General features: G+C 45.3%; 1 protein-coding gene and 1 long non-coding RNA gene across 3 annotated transcripts in view; one reads left to right on the top strand and one right to left on the bottom strand.

Annotated features, from left to right (window-relative positions):
* Positions 1-22,331, bottom strand: part of LMX1A (LIM homeobox transcription factor 1 alpha) — a 143,389-nt gene that overhangs the window by 55,008 nt on the left and 66,050 nt on the right. The gene's annotated exons all lie outside the window — the stretch shown is intronic.
* On the top strand, positions 11-16,755 carry LOC142072995 (uncharacterized). Of its 2 annotated transcripts, XR_012669638.1 has the most exons (4): positions 11-70; positions 1,970-2,041; positions 2,998-3,168; positions 16,603-16,755. It is a non-coding gene; the product is annotated as an uncharacterized LOC142072995 (long non-coding RNA). The 2 variants fall into 2 exon arrangements; XR_012669637.1 differs by lacking the exon at positions 16,603-16,755 and having other exon boundaries at positions 2,998-4,982.

Here is a 22,331-nt window from a genome sequence, read left to right as displayed (position 1 = left end):
GTTGCCTCTCCTGCCTAGGAGACAGACCTGCTGATGGCTGCTTCCAGAGCAAAGCACGGTGTCAGAACAGGTAGGGACTACTAGTTTTTACTGACAGGCTGCCAGGGTCCCTCAGTGCTGAGCAAGGCAACCCAGTGCCTGGCATTCCACAACCTAGTACTGGGTCGTGACCTGAAGTTTGAAAACCGCTGGGATAGAAGAGCAAAATTGTCTATCTGAAGTTACCTGGAGCAAGTTATTTAAAAAAAAAGTGGGGGGGGGAGACAAGTTCATCCCTGTTATAGATGCATTGCTTTTAAGGCCAGAAGGGACCACTGTGCACATGTATACTACAGTTACAATTGGACCAAGAAAGACAGCATATTTTAACCTGGTTTGCTCCTGTCACATTTCCAGTACTTGGTTGCAGAGAGCAGTGGCAGAAATGTGGATCAGAGAGGCATGCAACCATTATAATGTCAAACAACCCAGTAACTCAAGAGGTCTCAGTTTGGCTTTGGGCAAAGGTCAGGATGGGTCATTTTAGATCAGCCCATCAGAAATGGGTGTTTGGTGCAACATGGAAATGAATCAGTTATTTCAATCCCATGCCTAGTGGGTCCAAGGACTGAAAAGACAAAAGGAACAAAGAGATGGACCTGCCAGAGTTCAGAATTCATTGGTACTACATGTGAGTACTACATGTGAGGGACTGCTGGAATCCTTGCCCTTGCTGTATGTCTACACTGCAAGCAGGAGGTCTGATTGGAGCGCATGTAGACATAGCTAGATCAAAGCTAGCTTGGGTAACACAGCAATGAAGCCACGGCAGGATGGGCAGCTGCAAGGATTAGTTCCATCTGCTCAGGACCTTGGTTACATACTAGAGCAGCTGCGGCTTCATAGCTAGTGTTACTGGAGCTAGCTTCGATCCACACTTGCTGCAATCACACTTCCTGACTGTACATCTTCTGGGGATAAAATACAGCAAGTCAATCTCCAGGGCTGACAACTGGTACCTTCAATCAGCACTAAGTTAGAGATGGATCTGAATCATGAACCTGGACGCCTTTGGCACTGTTCAGAATCCAAACCCCGACGAACAGCCCAGTTTTGCAAACAGCCTCTTTTCATAACGTGCCTGACCACACCCTCAGTCCCAAACAGTGCTGAATCGGGGAGGGCGGGTTGAGATTGGGGTCACAATGGTACCTCACGAGCCTGTTCCTAACAACCAAAAATGTGAGTTATACACAAGTATTTTCTTCCCCCAGGAAACGGGTGATGGTGCAGAAGCCTTGCTCTTGAACTGTCGTGAATAAGGAGCTGTGGGGAGTTGTTCAGTGATGAAGCTGGACTTTTAGTTCTGACAGTAAACAGTACAATAGTACTTAGCAGAAGGGGCTGCTTCTCTTCCCCCAGGCCTGCCTGGCCTCCCTCTGCTTTTTCCTCCCCTGCAGGTGCCAGACTTTTCAGCACCACCCTCCTTCCTTCACAGGACAAGTCCAGAGGCCAAGCAAACACTGATTAACCCATCTCTGGGGCAGAGACATCTATTGTGCAGGGAGTCCAGCCAAAGGCTCTCCAGCAGCCAGTTCCTAAGGAAGAAACAAAAAACCAAGGGGGTTTCGACTGGCTAGTTCTTAGAGATTCCTTCATGTCCCTCCCCCTGCAGCCCCAGAGTTGAACATTAGCCAGCTCTGCACAGCAGACAGCTCTGCTGATGCTATGTGAGAGAATAACCACTGCTGTACGTGGGAGGCTGCAGAAAGGGACGCCAGCTCATGAGCTGTCAGATTTGCATACAGTGTGGACATGAACAAGGAGCTGTTCTGGAGGAAGGCTGCAGTAGTGTGAATGGATCCTCCATGCACAGTGTCCCTGAATAACAAGGCCAAGCATGTGCTTCTGTTTTTCCTCTCCAGACACAGACCCTTAGTTATTTAAGTTACACTAAGTTATTTAAATAGTCTCTCTTCCTCCTCTCCAGGCCAATACCCATGATAAAGACTAGAGAGCAGCCCCTGCTTTGCTCATTAGTACTCCAAATACCTCCCACAAGGTAAGCCCATGTTACTTAAGAGGAAGGAGTGGGTATAGTTTTACAGTGGTTTTCAAACTTTTTTTTCTGGTGACGCTGTTGAAAAAAATTGTTGATGCCCACAACCCAACGGAGCTGGGGATGAGGGATTTGGGGTGTGGGAGGGAGCTCAGGGCTGGGGCAGAGGGTTGGGGTGTGGAGATGAGGGCTGTGGGGTGGAGCTGGGAATGAGGGTTTCAGAGTGTGGGAAGGGGCTCTGGGCTGGGGCAGGGGGTTGGGGTGCAGGAGGGGGGTCAGGGCTCTGGGATGGAGGTGCAGGCTTTGGGGTGGGGCTGGGGATGAGGGGTTTACGATGCAGGAGTGAGCTGTGTGCCCCCTCCCTTCCTTTCAGCACAGATGTCAGACACACCCACCTAAGGTGGCAAGTTGAAGGCTAGATACTACCTTGGGCACCCATTGGCTGGCAAGAGTTCTCGACAAGCCTCTCTGGCCACTTGTGGCTCAGTTTGCAATGATGCAGCCGAGGGCTCTCCATGCTGACAGCTAAGTGGGGCATGCTGGGTCCCTAATCTGACTCAGCCAGAATGCATCCCAGATAGCGCACATCCACGTACCTGCTGTACTACCCTTGGAGAGGGTGCAGTGCACTCCCAATCTGTGCCTGGACAATTCAGCTAGGGGAATGCTCTGCCCTCCGCCTGCTCCTTTTGTGCACCTGGCACTGGTGGGGGCACACAGGCAAGGAGCAGGGGCTACACTCCCTAGCAGGATCATGGCCCTAGCATGATCATGGCCCTAGCATAACTCTCCACTGATGAGTGAGAGATGACAAGACATTCTCACTCATGTGTGTGTTTGGGTGAATGGAGGCACTAGTGTGAATGGGTGTGTACATGAGTGAGTGTGGAAGCGCCACGGTGTGATAGCATGGGTGTTCAAAGCAGCGCACAAGCATGCATGTGGTATTGTTCGCCTAGGTGCTGTGGAGAGAGATCTGAATACATGCAAGACGGAGGAGTGGGAAGGCAGCTGGTGAGAGCAGAGATCTCCCTGGGGAGGAGCGTGGCAGTGACGTACAGAGCGAAAAGGACAGGAGTAGATGCCGGTGGAGACTGCAGAAGGCAGCTAGCGGAACTGATCTGCAGGAGGTAATTGTGTTGGATTGAGTTGTCTTGGCATCAGGTTGCCTTCTCATTCACCGCCACAGCTCCAAACCAGGGACATGGGGCCGGGTCCTGAGCTGGTGTAGATCAGCATATTTCAACGGATTTATGGAGCAACCCCAGATTTCAGCAGCTGAGGATCTGGCCCACGACAGGGTTTTATTGAACGAAACAGCCAGATTCTGCTTTCCAGGTAGGGAACCCCCAGATCATGCTGGCCTGAGCTGGGAGAAGATGGTGAAGGTGTTATGGTGCGTTTTCTTTTCTGCATGATTTCTACAGGCATCTGGGTACATATGAATGGGGGAGAGAGACGGGTGCAGAGCTTTCATTATATTGACAATATACCGGTGACGATGCTCTCAGGGAAGGCTTGGCAGATAAAAGGAATCAGGTTTCCAATTTGTGTCAGGTTGCTGATGTCCGACCCCTGCTCCAGATCACCTTCTAATAGGGTTGCCAACCCTCCAGGATTGCCCCGCAGTATCCAGGAATTAAAGATTAATCTTTAATTAAAGATTATATCATGTGATGAAAACTCCAGGAATAGGTCCAACCAAAACTGGCAACGCTACCATCCAGGCACTCAGCCGCCTGGGCGACAGAACAAGATTTGCAGCTGTCCTTATGCCGTGCTGACCCAGCAGGAGCAACCTCACCTGTAGCACTGTGCTGAGTCCACCTTTTGCCCAGCAGGGGCGCCAAGCAGAGACCGATCCCCAAGCCGTGCGGGAGTGGCAGAGACAGTGCAGCAGCCACTGGCCTAGCAAGAATCTGGGGATCCTTCTACTTCTTTGTTCGGGGGGGAAGGGGAAGGTGGTGACAGAAGGTAGGACACAGAGACCCTGGCTCCTTTCCTCTGAGATGCCAGGTGCTCTCTCTCTCTCAGTTCCAGCTGCCAACCTCCTTCATCAGCCACCACACTCCCTCCACGCTGATCACGCCATGTCTCCACCTCCCAAACCATCCCAGACCTCTGTCCGACTGCTAGGGGAGGGGAATGCAGGGGGAATGAATGTGTCACATAAACCCTCTACTGAGCCCGCTTTTGAGGGCTTGTACGAGAGCCTTTCATGGAACCTGGGACCTTTAAAAGTTTGGTTCTGTCAGAAAAGAAAAAACAATCATCAAAATGGCCCAAGTGAAACATATCTCCCTCCATTTTGTCTCTCAGAACACTGGCCAAAGGAGTAGGATACATACAAAGAGACAAGGTGGGTGAGGGAATATCTTTTATTGGACCAAATTTTGCTGGAGAGAGAGACAAGCTTCCAAGCTACATAGAGTGCTTCTTCAGGTTCTGTGGAGAAGATTGCTACTACACAACAAATCCTGCATCTTGCCAGGGGATTAGATTAGCTGACCATTGCGGTCCCTTCTAACCCTATGGTTCTACTCATGTGTAGCTCAAAAGCTTGTCTCTCTCACCAACAAAACTAGGCCCACGAGATATTACCTCACCCACCTTGTCTCTCTAATCTCCTGGGACTGACACCTTGACAACACTACTGCATAAGGTACATACGCACAGCCATGGCAAGAAAAGGGGCATGTTTTCCCATTAGAATTTTATCGGGGAAGCGGGAGGAATGCAGCTGTTTTGGGGATTGGGCCAGAGGCCAAAGGGCCAAACACCAAAGGGCCAGAGGCCAAGTCACTGCTACGAACCCTACCTCCCGAAAGTCACTATCCTCCAATGTCTCTTTGGCAGCCTGCATGAGCCTAACTCCAACTCCCAGTGGACAAGCCTCTGTGCCCCAAAGCCACCCTGCCTGTTAGTACTCCTTGCCACGGAGACAGAGCTGCCCTCTGGGTGCGGCACCCCTCGCCCAGAGTGAAAGCACTCTGGCAGGGTGATTAGAGGGGACCTGTGGTGGTGATGGGGGGAGAGGCGGGGGAAAGGGATCAGTCTTCAGGGCTAATAATTCAACACCTTTCACGGCCGTTCCGCTTTCCTCTACGGTTCAGCTGTGCCAAGGAGGTGGTGGTGGGTTGGGTTTGGCAAAACTTCTGGCCAGTTTGGCTGTTTGCAGAATCAAGGCACAGGAAGAGCAATCAGTCTGACCCATTTTAACCAATCCCACCCCCTGGTTAAGGGGGTGAGGGAAATGCTGTTAAAGGGTCAGGTGTGGCCCATCTCTAGAAGATAGATAACAGAAATTTAGGATGCAATCCTGGCTCCAGTGAAGTCAAGGGGTTCACTGGAGGATTCCTCCCTGGTGCAAGCTCAAATAGGTATAAAACTTTAACCCTTTCTAACCCATAGCAACTGCTGCTATTTGTATTTTCTCTCCATAGGGAAAAAATATGCAAAGGTGTTTGGAAAAAAAAAAAAAAAGGCTTTGAGGAGGGATGTTTTTCCAAGCTGTTAGCATGACCCTTCCCCCCGCCCCCGACGTCTGCGTCCCCTCCCCCTGGGGCGGACAAGTGTTTCACTTGACTGCCTGGCAACCAGGCTGGAGCTAAGCTTGCTAAAATATGAGTGGTTTTTGGCTGGAGTACCGGAGGGCTTGCAGCCCTATGGAGAGAAAAAAATTGAGCGCTCCATGCCATGGCTCCAGAAAGGGGAAGAATTAGGTTTCACACCGAGCAGGCTGGACCATCGCATTCTTTAGCTAATGCTTAACAAACCCCAGAACAAAAGCAGCCAACTCAGCTGCATGTTAGTAAAATGTATTCTCAGCAGATTCAGGTTTATTGCGGAATTCTATTGCTTTGCAGCAGGTGCGGTTTTTAGCTGCCCCCCTGCTCCCTTGTCTCAGTTCCTCCTCATTCCTGCCAGCAGAATGCGTCCTCTCATGCTTGGAGGGGACTTAGCAACCGAGGGTAAATCGTATTATTTTATCAAGTGCATTAACTTTAGCCTCTCCCATGTCACAGCCACGGCATGAGAGCTCTGGCAATTCGGCATCTTCCCTTTGGAAAGGGTAACGAGCGATGGTGCTAGGTGGGATTAAAACGTTGCAGACAAGCTGCCGGTGTGGAGATGGGTGTGAATCAAAATCTCAGCTCCAAACCCTGGAGCATTTGATCTGAATGTTGAGCCCTTTGCTACACTGCAGGTGAAGCATAAAAGATTCAAAGTTCAGATAAGGTCTGAGCAATCATCCTAAATTTCCTCAGCTGAATCTGCACTGCCCAAACCTCTTGAGCTACCAAATTCAGTAAGTCAGACTCCCATGGCATTGCACTGTAGAGATTAATATACAACATGGCCTTGTTCATGGAACCTCGCTTACCCATTTACAGGGGTTTGGGGCTAACTCCTCAGCTGTTTCAAAATATTTCAGATGAGTGAGACTTGGATTTAGAGCTAGACTCTCTCCACTGGTATAAATCAGAGCATCTCCTTCGGAGCCAGGATTTGGCCATAAAAACTGCTGGCCAGCTCCCCCAGGACTAGGTGGCTAAGCCAGCAGGAGGAAGGCACTTCAGTTCTATAACTGGGGCTGTCCATGCTTCAGGATTTGAATTCAGCACTGAGGATGAGCAAGACCCTGAGCTCAAACCTTCAAACTCTGCAAAGCTGCCACCTCAGTTACCCAGACTCCAGCTCGCCTGGAAGCTTTTGGGTGTCTCCAAACTGCTGAACAAGGGAGGTGATGCCTTCAATACTGAAGCGCTGCCAAATTCTGGCCCTTTTCCTTCCTGAGGAAAATACCACAAGCACAACCTCTCAAGAGCTAGCAATGTCTCCAGTTCTAGCCTGAGCTAGAACCCGGGAGCCAGACCTGCCCCTGGGTACAGTGCTGTTGAACCCAGTGGTGCTCCTATGCCAATGCATACCAGTTGACGATTGGTCTCAAAAGTGCATAAGCATAGCATAGATCTAAAAACACGGTGTCTAAACATTTTCAAACTTCAGAAGTTTGTGTGAGATTCTCTAGGCTTATATATATGACTCAAAATACTCATGGTCAGTTGCAAGATTCGCTGCAAACGGTGCTCAGCAAGGGTTTAGCAACCAAACCCAGGAAACAACTTGCCCTTGTCTACTCCTGTATCAACAATGCTCCATAGAGGACACCCCTTTGTCAGCAGCGATTGCTTTCAACGAGGTTGATGGTGACTAGAGAACTCATGAAATGGTGAGAGCACAAAACCCAAGAACTAAAAGATGAGCAACAGAGAGAGGGATTTTTTGGTGCCTGGCTATTTACAGCTCTCACTTTTTCCTGCTGAATCCTCCTGAACTTAAAGGTCTAATTAACATGTTGGAGAAAGGACCTCTCTGTCTCCATTCTTTAGTTAAGGTGTCAGAGCTAACAACCTAAGACATTCCAATGATCCTCCCAGGACAACCAGGGAACAGCTGATGTTCCTCGTATTTCAGTGTTAAAAGACAAAAAAATTAAAAACCTGACAACTTTCAGGTCTTTTTTATAACACAAAGAAGCAAACATCACCTTGAAGGCAGGGCATGGCAAAGAGTTTTCTAATATTAATGTTTACTGATAAGGATAATGGGTAAGAATAATGATCACATATTTTATAGGGTATTTAATCCAAAAGCCCCATAACAGATTACAAGCCCTGGGCCCGCTCCTGTATAAATAAATTGTCAGAATCCCCATTGAACTCAGTGGGGGCAGGATTTGGGGGTCTCTCTATTGTGCACACAGGGATCATGTGACTGCTTCTGGGGTGGGAAAGCAATAGCTAGACAGACTACATGCACAAGAACAACAGAGGAAAGAGAAATCCTTGGCTGAGGGCAAAAGCCTGGAACAAATCTCTACTCTGAGGGACCTATCATGAGATCTGTCATGTCCACAAAAAGCTGGCAGGATCTCACCTGAAGCTCTCACCTTGAACTGCCCTAGCACTCAGATCAGGGGTGGGACTAAGTAGGACAATCTGGTCTACAGTAATATAAAGCCTGTGCTAGTACCAGATCCTCAGCTGGTATAAAATCACTGTAGATCCACCAGGCCCAATCATCAATTGAAGTCTATGGAACTCTGCTGATTAACATCATCTAAGGATTTGGCCCCAGCCTGTCACTTCCCTAATTGCGGTTCTGCATGGCAGAAAGCACAACCTGAACCAACTCAATTTACTAGCAGGAAACCCCCCAAGAAAGCCAAGATAATTGAAAACCAGAATATCACTAGTCAAATTTAATATTAGGAAAGAGCAAGCAGGAGCCAGAGGTCAGAATTAATTATACCCTTCCGTGTTTCGCCACAGAGCCGCATACACATGCCCTCTCCTGCGGGAGCGGCAGCTACCAAAGAGAGGCCAACAGACATTATTAGAAAGGACTGATTTAAATGTACCCCCCAGGAGCTTTTCAACTTTCCTCTTCAGAGCTTTTGTTTATATTGAGATTAATGGGAGTGAATATGAGGCAAAAGCTGATCCACCAGGAGTATTAAGGTCTTCTGGATTACAAAATTCATTGCCACATCCAAATTAAGCCACTTTTCAGGAAAGCTTATGAGTAGAAAATTCAAAAATGTGCATGCCAAAAGTTTTCCTGCTGAAAAATATGGTTTTATTGAAACTGAATTTCTCTCTTCCCCCTGCCCGCCCCCCCTTTTCCCCCCGCCCCCCCCCCCCCGGAAATTTCTAAAATGAAAACATTTGTTTTGTAGCAACATTTTGAAGTGAACATTTTCATTTTGCTTCAGCTTCAGTTGTTTTATTCCAGTTTTTCTAAGTGAACTTTTTCGTTTTGAATTGGTATGAAGCTTCCCCTGGAAAAACCAAAACATTTTGAATGCAGATTTTTCATTCTGTTTCCGATCGAGGGAAAAAAATGGTTTCCACACCAGCTGGGTAAACATGTGTGCCTCGGCAGGGCTAAGTTTTCAGGAAAGCTCAGCTCCCATGAGCACCAAAATCAGGGCCAGTGGCTAGGTTATCCCTCTCTCTTTAAAGCGCTTGGCAAACTTTAACTGGTCCAGAAATGATTGGAAGGAACTGCAGTTTATGGTCTCATCTAAAAGACAGACCTTCCAGAAAAGGGGTACTCAGTTTTCTTCAGCACAGTCCATGCCGTGAAATAGGAGCTGCTGCTTGGGGGTTAAAACTAAGGGAGGCAGTACACTTGGATACTTACAAACCTTGACCAAGTCACCCCTTAACCTTCTCTTTGTTAAGCTAAATGGATTGAGCTTCTTGGCAGTATAAGGCAGGTTTGCGAATCCTTTAATCATTCTCGTGCCTCTTCTCTGAGCCCTCTCCAATTTACGAACATCCTTCTTGAATGGCAGGCCCCAGTACTGGACAGAGCAGCGGTCGCACCAGTGCCAAACGCAGAGATAAAATAACCTCTTTACATCAAGGCTACATCTACACTAAAACTGCTGCAGTGGCTCAGCAGCAGCCACACCGCTGTAGCTCTTCAATGTAGACACAGCCCTGAGCTACACAGCTTGGTCAACCAAACTTTTTACTGTAGACCTAGCCCTACTCAAGAGTCTTTTTATACGTCCCAGGATCACATTAGCTCTTTCAGCCCTAGCATCACACGGGGAGCTCATGTTCAGCTGAGTACTTCACCACGACCCCAAATCTTTTCCAGAGTCACAGTTCCCCAGGATAGAGTCCACCATCCTGTAAGTATGGCCTATGCACTTTGCTCCTAGGTGTATCCATTCACATTTAGCCCTACTGAAATGCATACTGTTTGCTTGGTAAACTGGGCTCAAGCAATCTAGATCGCTCTGAATCAATGACCTGTCCTTTTAATTATTTAATACTCCCCAATTTGTGTACCATCTCCAAACTTTAGCAGTGATGATCCAGGGTTTGCCTTTGATTCCCCTGTCACACATACCTGCCTATCAGGCCAGCAAGGCTGTAAACAGGGAACACCAAGCCAAGCCAACCTGGCAATGACAACAACTCGTTCCTTTTCAAGTGGGGCTCTCCAGGGGCCTGTCCTACCAGTCTTACTGGGTGGCAGTGACACAAGAGAGCTGGAGGAATGGGAGCAAGAAGAAATGGTTAAAGAATCAGATCCCAAACTGCTCTCATGTCTCCAAGGTTACAATCGAGGACTGCATTAAAGCAGAAGATGTATATTCCTGGGGGACTATCTAAACATCTGCATACAGGATCACACATGCTCGCTGTCAGTACCACTCCTCAAACAAACCTCTCTCAGGCATTTAAAATTTATGATGCATTATCATTGCCAGAGCTGGCCCGGCTGGCTATAGATGTGTTAATCCAGAGCATTCTAATTATATGAAAGGCAATATCCTGTCACGTTGGTATGTCACTTCCTTATGAGCTGGCTGCTATAAAACTCGCTCGGTTGTATACAATCTAAACAGAGTAAACTGAGCCTGATGTACAAGCCAGCTGTTTAGAGCAAACATGACAAAGAGCTAAAAACATCGGAAAGAGCTATAGAAACAAGCAAGGGACTTATAATATTGAGTTGTCAATTTCCCGTTAGAATATTTCTTCATTATCTAATCTTTCATTTTCATGAATATCAGCTCCACCCTGTGTATGTGGAGGGGGAACTTAATGTTGATTCTTTCATAAAAATAATTGAAATGTGTAGTCAGGGGTTTTTTTTAAATGGAAAAAACAACTGTTCTGGTATCACCTACAAGCCAAGTGAAGTGGTTCTTAAACAAAGCTGTACTGCAGATCTAGATATCTCAGAAGAGGCATCCTTCATTCATAGATCTGTGCACTAGAGAGCACTCTAACCTGTTTCAATGTTACCCAAATTCAGCTAAAGAGAAGCATAGAAGTGCCAGAGGAACATGCTTGTCAACGAATGGAAATGAATTTAAGCCACCTTTTCTCCCTGCCTTACTATCATTTTGCAAGATATTTCTGGAATTCTTTCTGTACGTTTTAAACAGAAATCTTCAGTGATGTTTTGCAATGTCACCAGCACAAAAGCAAGACACAACCCTAAAATAATAAAGTCAGTGGGCACAGCTTTCACAAGTGAGACACTGTGTGAGCTGTCCAGAGTTCACAAGTCACTGTACACTAAATTAACATGTATGGCACATTCTTCACACAGCACCCAACAAACCCAATTGCCATGGACTATCCAATCCAACAATACCAAACCAACCAGGGCCGGCCAGCATCATGAAGGGTACGTCTACATTGCAAAGAAAAACCCAAAGCGCTGAGTCTCAGAGCCCAGCCAGAGGTGATGCATGGGGAGAGGCATACAGCGTCTTGTGCTTCCCCCCACACACACCCCTGCCCGAGATTTGCTGCTTAGCTTGTACTGAGCAACATGACACAGACTGAGCATGCTAAGTAACACTGCTGAAGCTGGCTGCCCTCATACTGCAGGCACAGGTCATCCCTGAGCCCAGGTCAATTAATTTTAGCTTGCGGGTCTACAAATAGCAGCATAGATGTTCTTGCTCAGGCTGGAGCCTGGGCTCTGAGACCCTTCCTCTCTGGGTTTCAGAGCGCAGGCTCTAGCCCACGTGAGAATATCTACACTGGTCTTTGTAGCCCAGCAGCCTGAGTCCCACAAACCCAAGTCAAAAAGAAAAGGAATACTTGTGGCACCTTAGAGACTAACCAATTTATTTGAGCATGAGCTTTCGTGAGCTACAGCTCACTTTGAGCTGTAGCTCACGAAAGCTCATGCTCAAATAAATTGGTTAGTCTCTAAGGTGCCACAAGTACTCCTTTTCTTTTTGCGAATACAGACTAACACGGCTGTTCCTCTGAAACCCAAGTCAATTGATCTGGGCTCTGAGGTCGCCGCAGGTTTTTCTTTGCAGTGTAAACATAACCAAAGTTACCCTGTGTGATGTTATCTGATTAAAATATGAGCATATAGATCATTGTTGCAACCACTGTTATATATTTGCAACAAATCTTATACAAAGGTTATCAGGTAAGGTATCTATGAAAAGATTATGATTTGCTGGTTATGATTATGCTCTCTGTATGCATGTATCATTGTATTTGAAGTTATAAGTATTGGCTCTATACCTTGATTTCAAACGTTTCCTTCCGGGGTACAGCCCAAATACCTTGAAGGGACTATTCGAATTGAGTGGCCCATCAAAAGGACATTTAACTGACTCCTAGGTACACTGAGGGGACGGTCTTGTAAACATGCTGTCTGGAATATAGGTAATGGCTTCCTGAGTGAGCGAAATTGGGCATGAACATGTGACTTGCCCATGTGACAACACTATCTGATGACTTGTGAGTCTCCACTAGCTGTGCTGAGGGCTTTGTTTGAAACAATGGGTTTCCCTCCACGTGGCAGAAGCTATAAAAGGCCCTGGAAACTCCTCCATTTTGCCTCTATCCTTCTCCAGCCTCTTTCTTGCCCAAACCTCTGGCTATACTAATGGGAGCATTCTAACCAATGGACTGAGGACCTTCCAATGATTTGGAAGCAGCCAGAAACTTGACTTAAGCCAGCAGTTTATTCCACCACTGCTACAAGCCTGAACCAAGAACTTTGCAATTACTGTATGTATTTGATTCCTTTAACCAATTTTAACTCTCACCTGTCTTTCTTTCTTTTTATGAATAAACCTTTAGATTTTAAATACTAAAGGATTGGCATCAGCATGATTTTGGGGTAAGATCTAAGTTATAGATTGACCTGGGTGTGTGGCTGGTCCTTTGGGATAAGAAGAACCTTTTATTTGATGAGACTGGTTGTAAAGAACCACTCATCTCTGAATCCAGTGTTTTCGGTGGTGATAGAAGAACTGGAATGCCTGAGAAAACTGCCTTTATGTCTTCTTGTGACCCACTGAGGGCCGGTTACACGCTGAAAACAGGCATCCAGTCCAGAGAGAACACTTCCCCTACAGAAAAAGCTGTAACTAGAAATACTTATAGATCACTTTTCATCCATAGATCTCAGAGCACTTTACAAAGTAGCTCAGCATCATTATCCAGATGGGAAACGGAGGCATGGGGTGGTCAGGTGACTTGCACAAGGTCCCCCAGCAGGACATGGCAGAGCCGGGAATAGAACCCAGGTCTGAGCGCCAGTCCAGTGCTCTGCCCACCAGGCCACACTGCCTCCGTATCAATAACTGAAGGAGAAAATCCTTAGTAGAATGTTCTAGGGAATGGACGAGTCGGAAGAGGCTGAAAGCCAAGAAATTCAGAGTTAAAGGTTACAACAGTACAAATCCAGGCATTCCCGATATCAGAGGAGTCACTCTGGATTTAGTCTCATCCAACGACTCCTGATGCCAAAGGAAAGATTCCACTGATGTCAACGGACTTTGGACGGGGCTCATACATTGGTGTGATTAAGGGCAGCTTTTCCAGAAGGGCTCAGCACCCACAATTGAGGCCAGATTCTTAAAAGTGCAAAGCACTAGATTTTTGCAGCAGGGTACAGGGCAGAAAATGTGGTTTCTACAAAGTTAAAATTTGCAGTTTTCCCCATCAGGAAAATCAAAATTAAATATTTTATTTGGGGTCGGTTCAACCTGAATCGAAACATTTCGGTTTATTGGGTCGAACTGAACCGAAACATTTCCTTTTGAGTCACTTCAACATTCAGCTGCATCTCCCTCAGGTGCCACATTGCCTCATGGGAGTTGTAGTTTGGATGCCTCAGGCCCCAGAAGGGCTGAGCTCCTTGGGTGGACCACATGTCTCATGAAACATTTCACCATTTCCTAACTGAAATTTTGCAAAACTTAAAATTGATAGTTCAACCTTCCATCCCAATTCAGGACCAAACCAAATGTTGAAGTATTGGAATTTTCTGGGAGAAAGTCTATTGCTGGTGAGCAGAGCAGAGTGAAAATTTTCATCTGCTTCTCTGGCCCACTCCTCCTCCTTACACGCACAGAGAGGAATGGATAATCCCCCCCATCACACACACATCCCGCTTCACCCCCAAATCACACAAAGCAATGGACAGTCCCCCCCACATGATCACGGAGAGCAATGGGAGCTGCTGTGTGCTGGAGCTCTTTGCAAGTCAGACCCCAAGAATAAGATTTAGTTCAAGGTTACAGTTATAAATAACAGCTCAGTCCAGATCTCACGCCTAGGTCTATAACCACTAAGGAGCATTCCCAGCTCAGTAGTTGCTAGTGCTGCATGAGCTAGTCTGAGGCAGCATGTGAGAGAGGAAAATGAATCTGTTTCCAGAACAAAACTTCCAGTTTCAAGTTTCTCTGGGGTTATCGGTACATCAAGTGTGCTAGCTATTCCCGCCAGCCTTTGGCAGCAGGATATTACATTGATGCTTATTCATTTTATTGCTTCTCCTTTCTAAATATTTGCTTGGCAGGAAAAGGTTTCGCTTCACTCAGTATCTATTTTTACAGGTCAATTTAATTTCTGGCTCTCTAAATCCCTCTTTTCCTCCGATTGCATTTACAAAACAAATATTGATCGTTCCAATTAACCGCTAGCTCCACCAAAGGTTGTTGAGCATCTCCCATTCCATGCAAGGGGCAGGGCAAATTTCCAGCATGCAAACGGAGAACTAGCCAGCACTGCCTTGCTCCCCAAGGCTATCTTAGGCACAGGCAACGTAGCCAGATGTCTTGGGTGTGGCACCTCGGGAAACACTGCCAGTATTGGGCCCAATCCAAAACCTATTGAAGTCAATGGGAGTCTTTCCACTGACTTGAATGGGCTTTGGAATAGCTCCGTAGTGCTGGGGCTGCTGGAGCCATGTTCCAACAGGCCAATAGCCAACCTGCTCTTTGCTGGCTACAGTATTTCTGCCCTGCTTGTTTCAGCTCCACTGCGTGTTCGGGGTGGGGGCACCTTCAGTTCTGACACCCCCTAGAATCCCTTGCAGTGACCAGAGTTTCACTTCTTTTGAAGCCCTACGGCAGCTAGGGCAAAGGATTCTGGGGCATGACTGGGGACTAACTGTGCTCATTACAGACAGCTCAGGAAGGAAGAAAATGGTGCAAGGAGGGGAGTGGATGGGGAGACCGGAGGAAGGGACAAGGAAGCAATTGATAAGAAGATCCAAATCCAGTCTTTTGAAGACACCTATAGCTGGCTCTGCTTCCAGACCCGACAGCAACAAATTAGCATGTTAAGCCCAGTACTCTCAGCTGACCCAATAAAAACAAACCAATATGCCCCAAGGGATGGAAATATAATTTGCTAAGAACACAGGGCCAGATTCATCCCAGGTATACCTCTATTGACGTCCACAGAATCACACCCAAGAAGGTTTCAGGAATTCATTCCTTTTCACGTTCCAGAAAGGTCCTGATGACCAGAGGTTCTGAAGAAAGTGATTTCATGACTTACAAAACTAACCCCTTGACAGAGCACGGTCATAAAGAACAAACACTATAATGATGGAATACAACTGCTGCCCTAATTAGCTAAAAAACTTGCCATTTTGCCTTTTTTGCATTTACTATCTACTGTGATCCTCCCGGAGTTACAAATCTGTATAGCCTAATGGCAACAATTAAGCTCTAATTATATAAGGAAGGCCTTCCCACTTGACTAATGAGCTGCGCAGAAACACCCTTCCATTAGAAACCTTTGCTGATACAGGCCTGATGGCACCATACGTCGGGAGAATACCAAGGCCCTGTGGGTTCCACAATCAACACCTGCAGCATTTGCCACAGGATCCACTCAGTGCAGCAAAATGGTATCACAATCTAAGGCTATGTCTACACTACCATTTATGTCAGTATAACTTACGTTGCTCGGGGTGTGAAAAAGCAACCCCCCGAGCAACATAAATTATACCAACCTAAGTACTGGTGTGGACAGCACTATGTTGAATGGAGAGCTTCTCCCACCGACCTAGCTACCGCCGCTCCTGGGGGTGGTTTTATTATGTCGATGTGGGAGCTCTCTCCCATCAGCATAGAGAAGCTACACAAGTGCTCTTACAGTAGCGCAGCTGCATCGGTACAGCTGTCTGCTGTAAATCCACTAGTGTAGACATGGCCTTAGTATTTTTTAAAAGTACATTTCTAATCCTTCTGGTAAACTGCTGAAGGTGAGTTGAGTGTAAACCGATTCTGTGTTGCCCCTCTGAGCCAGAAACAATCAGTCAGAGAGGTGTGAACTGGCTGATGCATAGTAATTGCGTGTTAACTCTGGAGCCTAACAACAACAATTTTGTTAGCTGTTTCTCCACAGAAGATTTGAGCAGAAATATCCAGTTAATGTGTCCATTCCATAATCCCCAAAGGCCTGACACCTGGCTGTGGATGAGAGAAGCCCCAATTCTCCTTAGAGCAGCTGCTAAAACCTCCAGCTTTCCCTCTGCCAACCCTTACAAATCAGTTAGTACAAAGATCCACAGCATTCTGGAACTGTAGGGGCTGAGTAAATTGATGCAAATCTCAAAATAAGTAATTTAAGAGATCCTGAAGGGACTGGGTTACTGTGTTTCATGTTTAATTCACTGCAAGCTTCCATTTTAGAATATACTTGAAGTTTGCCATGCTGGAGGTCTACAATATTATTTAATTTGTATTTCCATAGTGCCTAGGAGTCCTCATCAAGGACCAGGACCCCATTGTGGTCGGCACTGTATAAACACAACCCAGCTTGCTGCAGAATACCTGGGTGCTTGGATATTGCACACCAGGCCCTGCAAGCTGACCATGCTACGTGCAGGATTTGATGGGGCATCCTCCAGAGGCAGAACAGGAACTGTCCCTCACAAGGTAACATCCTTGGGTCTCTGACATATGAAATGAGATCTACATTGTTCCAGAGAGCTGGTGCTTGCGTAGGTGATTGTAAAATAAACGGCATGGGAAGGGACAGATGTCCCCTTTGTCAGAGCATGCAGGTGCTCTGGACTCAGCTATTTTTTGAGGAAGTCATCATGATGGACAAGTAATATTTGGAAGGATGAGACAGGTGTATTTGTGCCGCATGTACGTGGCAGTCACTTTGACACTGAAATGTTAGAGGCTGGCCTTTAAGAGAGGGGAAATGAACTCTGCTAGTTCGAGAGATTCCGCTCTAACATTTGGTTGGCTGCTAAGGAAAGAGTAAGAGGGCTGCAGGTCGGGATTGTCAGAGATCTATCCGTCTCAGGACTGGAACAGCAGAGAGTGCTGAATATCAGGTTTGGAGGTGCATTGGCAGAGCTGTATGCAGGGATGCTTGTCTTCCTACCCTGACTTTTCAAGGCAATAACCCCTGTGACCTTAGCCCTGCACAACAGTCCCAGGTGCACAAATATCTGTAGAAAATATCATAATGGCACTATAGAAATCCCCGGTGCGCCCACACCTTGAATGACAGTTCTGGTCATCCCATCTCAAAAAGGATATAGTGGAACTGGAACAAGTTCCAAGAAAGGGGAACAAGGATAATGAAGGGTAAGAGATGGTTTCCATATGAGGAGAGACTAAAAAGATTAGGGCTGTTCAACCTAGAAAAGGGATGACTAAGGGGAATATGATAGAGGTCTATAAAATCACAAATGGTTTAGAGAAAGTGAATAGAGGTGTGTTATTTACCCTTTCACATGACACAAAACCCAGAGTTCACCTGATGAAATTAATAGGCAGCAGGTTTAATACAAACAAAAGAAAGCTTTTTTTTCCACCCAATGCACAACTTACCTGTGGAACTCATTGCCAGGGGATGTTGTGATAGTCAAAAGTATAACTGGGCTCAAAAAAGAAGTCCATGGGGGATAGATCCATCAATGGCTATTAGCCAAGCTGGTCAAGGACGCAACCCCATGCTTAGGGAAACCCTAACCCTCTGACTACCAGAAGCCAGGATGGGAAGACGGGGAACACTCCATAATTGCCTTACTCTATACACTCCCCCTGAGGCTCTGGTATGAGCCACTGTTGGAGACAGGATATGGGCAAAATGGATCATTGGTCTGAGTCAGTCTCGCAGCTATTAAGTTCTTATTTGGAAAAAAAAATCTGAACATCCTAATTAGCTCTGTAATGAAAGCCCAAGCCAGGCACTTGTCTGATTGTAGATCACACTGTGAACATTGCACAGCACTCTGGGAATAATGTGATAGACACAGAAGGTTTTGGGGATAAGATTTAAGACCTGGATTTTCAAAGATACCTAGAGGAATTACACACCCAAACGATATTCAATGGGAGTTGGGTGCCTCAGTTTACCCCAGCTCTGCCATTTGGGATGGTTACTAGTTTCCTGTGCCATTTGTTACAGATCACTGGGGATTGGCTCCCGATACAACAAGAAGTAGCAGGTATATTCATCCAGAGTCAAATTCTCCTCTGAACATGTAGCTGGTTACTTTTTGTTACTGGTTTCATTTTTCCAGATGAAAAAGGGATTTTGTCAAAAACATCATTTTTGGAGGAAAAGATCAATTTTTTAAAATTAATTGTTTATATTTTTCAGTGTAAGATTTCTGAACAAAATTAAATGAAAGTTTTCTGGGGATTTTTTAATTGAAATTTTGTACAGTTTTGGGCTTCCGAAAACCTTCTTTTTTTTTTATTTCAAACTTTTATATTTTTCCCCTCTGACTTTTTTTGCCATGAAATGAGCAATATCTGGGGTTTTATTTAACTTTTTCTTTGTTCATTTTCCCAGTCTTTAACTTCTAAAAATTGTCTCCATTTTAGGAAAGCTAGAGTGGCAAAAGGAAAAATTTCAGAGTAGCAGCCGTGTTAGTCAGTATTCGCAAAAAGAAAAGGAGTACTTGTGGCACCTTAGAGACTAACGAATTTATTTGAGCATAAGCTTTCGTGAGCTACAGCTCATTTCATCGGATGCAACCAATGAAGTGAGCTGTAGCTCACGAAAGCTTATGCTCAAATAAATTGGTTAGTCTCTAAGGTGCCACAAGTACTCCTTTTCTAAAAGGAAAAATGGAGCATTATAATTTTGCCAAGTGGGAACTTTCACAAAGTTGAGGAATTTCAAAAATTTTCATAAAGAAGTCATTACTTTTTTAAAAAGTTGTTCGATTTTGAACCTGCAAACCAGAAACAACTTTGAAAGTATAAACAATTTCCCACCCCCCATTTTTCAACTGGCTCTTGTGAAAATGCAACAGAGATTCATGCAGCAGTCTAAGAAATAAAATTTGCTTTCAGTTTGTATACTCAGAATCCACACTTTGGGTGTTTTGTATCTGAATTGAATGCACTTCTGCTACTGTCTAACGTCTCAGTTTAACACTTGGGTTTATATTCTGAATTCACAGTCAAACCACTGTGCTGCTACACCAGCAAATGAAAACTGATGTGACAGAGGACTATGAAATGACTGCACAGTGACTGCACGTTGTTTCAGGGATAGTCTACTAACTATGCAATATGCTGAGTTATTTGCAGTGAAATGATCCAGTTTCATGCTACACTCAGAGAAATGTGACAGCATGTTTTGGCCCCTGCAACCTGACATCTTGCCATGAAAAAAAAGAAAGAGGAAAAAAAAGAGAAAAGAAATCAGAACTCACTGCTAAATATGCACCAGCAGTGTCAAAACTCACAGCCCAAGCCAAAGACGCACTGAAAAAGAAATCTACAGCTAAATTAGTCCTCAAAAGTAGAGGGGGAAAGGCAGTTTATGATGACTCAGGAGATCTTGTTTTCAAGCTATGGATCCCTGGAAATTAACTTGTTAGTTAGAATAATAAAGGCTGTACTAGAAGCAGTGCAGTGGGCATCACACTTGTTGATTTCTACAGACATACACCCCCCTGTTTGGGCTGTCTTCAGCGTTGGCCATGAAAGCGTAATCCTGGGGAAACCTGTCTGTTTCCAGATTTGTTACTCAAAATGGTGCCGCAGTTCACTGGAAGCAGAGAGGGGGTCGAAGACACCACATTTGACTCTGAACTTTTTCAAAGTACAGGGCTGTTCAGATAAAGGCATTATCCATTATAGAAGGAGGGAACAGTTGCAAAATGCAGATACCCCTCTAAACTTTGGGAACGTTTGGGGTTCAGGCCCATATCTCCAATTTAAAGAGGGTGCACTCACCCCCACAGACTTATTAAGTCAGACAGCATGATCGCTACCTTGCTTTCACTTCATTCTAAATGTCTGTTTTGAGGTGGTGAAAGATGAGAGCCTCATTGTTGCCAAGTCTGGTGATTTAATCTTGAGTCCTGCAATATTTGGTGTTTTACTTAAAGCTCCAACTCCTGGAGGCAAGTGATTAGGTGAAAATCTCAGCTTTTTCTATTTTTTTTTAAATAGGTTTCTAGCCCATGTGGTTGCAGAGAAAAGCTTAAAAATGTGATTCCTTAAAGGCACATTCAAAGAACCCAAATGTTTATTTAAATCTCATGATTTTTAAGTCAATCGCATGATATTTTTTTAGGCCTGACTCATGATTTGTGAACACTTGGGTTTGGCAATACTATTATCCATGAATAGAATAGGGCATAGGCAGTAGTGGTGCAAACTTCCCCTTCAGGAAGCACGTGCATCTATCTGCCCCTGCCTTCTCCAAGCAGACACTGGGGTGCAGTTATTGGCCTTTCGATCCCTATCACTGATCTATTTAACCTTGCACTCACTTCAAGGCCAGTGTGTTAAAACACATTCAAACCATATGCTTATTAGTTCATTGTGGGTTCAGGGTTCATCACTACAGCTGAGTGAAGAGGTCACAAATGCATAATTTATTTGGTGGATTAAAGCCCATATTCTCTTTGCATGTGGCCTGCAAAGAGTTTATATTTTACCAGTTGTTTTCCCAACCCCCACTATTTGTAATCACTCAAATTTCAGTCCGCAGTTTAACTGCAATTGGTCAGAAGCCACGTTTGATTTGAATATTCAGAACCAGCAAATTGCTATTTGAGATGTGTGTTTAGATAAGTCACATGATATCTGTTCTGCTTCCTGACTGGATGATAAGGAGCTGTCGCAAAAAAGTCACTGTGATTTGAACAGGTGACAAAAATTAGAGACCAGGAGGGATTTCTGTATGCAGAAAGATGTAAGATATTTCGGGCTGTTTAGTATTGAAAGGAGACAGAGGTATGCAGGATATAGTGATATATGATGGTGAGACGGTAGGTCGGGTAAACAGAAGCACCAGTCTCGTAATAAAGAGGCCATACAATGAAACTGAAAGGGATGAAATTTAAAATCAAAAAGAAGAAATACATTTTTGCCCCAAAACACAGTTAGCCTGTGGAACTCAGTACCACTACCATCGAGACCAAGCATTTAGCATCACTCACAAAAAGAACTGGACATTTACATGGATAATGAGGACATTGACAGTTTCCATGACTGTGAGCTAGTCACTTCCCTGCCTTGTTCCTCAGTTTCCCCATCTGTAAAATGGGTATAATGATACCGACCTGCTTTGTAAAGCATTTCAAGATCAACAGATGAAAAGCACTACATAAGAATTAGGGGTTAGCAGGAGTAGGATTCATTTGAAAACTGTTGGGAAGGGATATAAACATTCTTGTATAGGGTATAAGTAGGTTGTTAACAAGTGGCTGTGATAAGGAAGAAATGTCACCAGTAGGAATGTTATTCTATAACTGCGCCTGTTGTTGCACCTCCCTCTGAAGCACATAGCGTTGGCCAGTGTCAGAAACAGGACACTGGGCTAGATGGGCCACGGGTCTGAAAATTCCTCTGACCCTACAATATGCTTAAATCCTTTTTTTTATTGTATTAGCCAGTGCATATGATCATCTCCCTACTGTTACTAGGATACTTACAATACAGAAATGCATTGTATTGGTGGCTGCACCACAGGCTCGCTGTGTGACCTTGGCCAAGTCCGCATACCCTGCCTCAGTTTCTCAATCTGTGAAATGGAGATACCTACCTACCTAACAGGACAGTTGTGAGAGAGCGTTGATTAATGTTGGCAATGCACTTCCAAGTCCTTATAGAAGGACCAAAAGAAATGCAATGTAATCTGTTTTTTGAGCCGGACACGCAGCAGGTGTAGGTCAGAATAGTTCTGCAATGGAGCTATGCCAATTTATACCAGCTGATGATATGGCCCTTGGATATTAATAAAGCTGTTGATGTCTCACTAAATCTTTACTGAAAGATTAATTCTAATTGGATGGATATTGTCATACTCACTTATAGAAATCACAGGAAATTCATTGTGACACTGAAACTAACAACTCCAGCAAACTCAGGCAGGACTTCACTTCCCCACTACCCCAGACAAAGAAAAAGACAACACCAACTTAACCCTAAGATACCTCCACCAGTAGGTGGCACTGTATTGGCTGCACTGAGAATTACAATAGAAACATT

The sequence above is a fragment of the Caretta caretta genome, chromosome 8 (assembly GCF_965140235.1).
Source record: "Caretta caretta isolate rCarCar2 chromosome 8, rCarCar1.hap1, whole genome shotgun sequence".
In the NCBI taxonomy this organism is placed as follows: Eukaryota; Metazoa; Chordata; order Testudines; family Cheloniidae; genus Caretta; species Caretta caretta.
Note: the sequence above shows the minus strand (reverse complement) of the source record. Positions and strands in the feature narration are given on the sequence as shown.